General features: G+C 41.5%; 1 long non-coding RNA gene across 1 annotated transcript; it reads left to right on the top strand.

Moving 5' to 3' along the window:
* Positions 1-2029, top strand: LOC122546417. Its single transcript, XR_006310739.1, has 3 exons — positions 1-38; positions 465-546; positions 1770-2029. It is a non-coding gene; the product is annotated as an uncharacterized LOC122546417 (long non-coding RNA).
* Positions 2030-2067: the final 38 nt, after the last annotated feature.

Raw genomic sequence — 2067 nt, 5'->3', positions numbered from 1 at the left:
GGATATCCAGGACAAAGCAATTGGCTACCTACGGACAGGTAGATCTCTGCCAGAATGTGTTGCATTGTGTGGCTGTGTCTGTGTATGTTGCGTACCTGTCTGTCTGTGTGTCTGTTACTCTGGGTGTGATTGAGCATGTTATTCTGTTTGCATGTAGAAGGGTGTTAGTCTGGATGAGTTTTCTACTCTGATTGCATGTATGTGTATGTTACTCTGGGCCTGTGTGTGTTACATTTGGCTGTGAGTGTGAGTATTTCTCTCGATGTGAGTTAATGTGTATGGTTGTGTGTGAGTGAATGTGTTACTCTGCTTGTGTGTAACACTGTTTGGAAGTGCATTACTTTCGGTCTGAGTGAGTGTATTAATACATGTGTATGCACACGAGTGACACTTTTTTGATGTACTTTGCACTATAACTCTCTGTAACTTGTTTAACCTCAATTAACTTGCTCACTACTCCACAGGATACCAGAACCAGCTGACATACAAACATCGTGATGGTTCCTTCAGTGCGTTTGGAGGCACAGATCATGAGGGAATTACCTGGTACAGCTGAAGGGGAAATTATCACTTCCCAATTCCTGTCTGTCTGGCACAACTAACACACATGCAGAATGTACATGTACTGAGCAAACAGTGATCACAACACGTACAGAAAAAGGCTAAAAGCTAAGTATTTACCAAATTCAGTGAGAGATAATGATCATAATACACATGGAATGCGCTGAAACAATCTGACTCACACAGGTTCATTGGGGAAGTAGTGGTCATCATAAACATGGAAAGCACTGAAAGCTGCTCTCACACACAGTGGATCCACTCGGAAATAGTAATCAGAACAAACCAGTTACAAAGTTACAAGATATAAATCTACCAGAAAATAGAGAGTGCTCATAATACTCATAACATACTTACAACAAACTTCACACAGACACACACAGACACACACACTCTCTCTCTCTCTCTCTCACACACTCATACACAGACATAGGCGCACACTGGGAATGGAAAACAAAATTCAGGGATATGGATTTTGCTTGTTGAGTTTGCACTTATTACCTCTCCCTATTGATCTTGTAAAAATAATGGTGGTCTGCATTATTAAACTGCTGCAGTACATTTAGTGTAATGGATACAGCATTTTGTGTGTGTGCATCCACAATTCTACCTAGAAAGCTGAAAGGTTTCCAATTCTTTGGAAAATAGAACCCTTTATGCATGGAGAAAGCCACACCTTATCATCATTCACTTGGAAGCAGTGATTACAGTATGCCTTGAGAAAGCTGAAAATGACACAAACAAAAAGGGACTCATTGGGAAATAGTAATCAAAGTATGTGCAGAGCCAGAGGAGACTCACATACACGTTGATTCATGGGGAAATAGTCACTGTAAAGCACACAGAGGGCTACTGACTCTCTTTCCCTCTCTCTCACACACATAGACATATACAGACAAATCTCACTAAAGTATAGTGATGATAGTGCATAGACAGCCAGCTGAAAGCAGCACACAAAGAACTTTAAAAATCTAACTTACACTAACATTATTATAAAGAGATAGAATGAGTGACAGAAAGGCCGGGTGGGGGGGGTGCGATCAGATGGAGAGTGATTAACACCAGGTAAGAGAAAGTGTCAGGAACCAAGAGACAGAGCTGGATACGGAGAGCAGAAATTACAGAGAATGTTTGAAAGACTGAGGAAGAACACCCAAAGAGCTGTCAATATTCAGCTTCTTCCATATCACCATTCCAGCTCTTTCTTTCAGGTTGACAGCCTTTGTGATGAAATCATTTGCAAGTGCTCGTCAATACATCTTCATTGATAATGACACCCTTGGAGACGCTGTCAAATTCTTCCAGAGACATCAACTGGAGTCGGGTTGTTTCCGTAACCTTGGATATTTGTTCAACAATGCCCTCAAGGTACCAAGGGGAAAAGACAGTACCGAGGGTCAGGGATCAAAAGAATTGGTATTTAAGGTCAATAAGGCGCCAGGACTGGCTGAGATGCATTGAAAGATTTTGAAAGAACCAAGGATGGAAATTATGGAGGCCCTGGCCATA

The sequence above is a fragment of the Chiloscyllium plagiosum genome, unplaced genomic scaffold (assembly GCF_004010195.1).
Source record: "Chiloscyllium plagiosum isolate BGI_BamShark_2017 unplaced genomic scaffold, ASM401019v2 scaf_5242, whole genome shotgun sequence".
NCBI lineage: Eukaryota > Metazoa > Chordata > Chondrichthyes > Orectolobiformes > Hemiscylliidae > Chiloscyllium > Chiloscyllium plagiosum.
The sequence above is the reverse complement of the archived record's forward strand: the minus strand, read 5'-3'. Positions and strand labels throughout refer to the sequence as shown.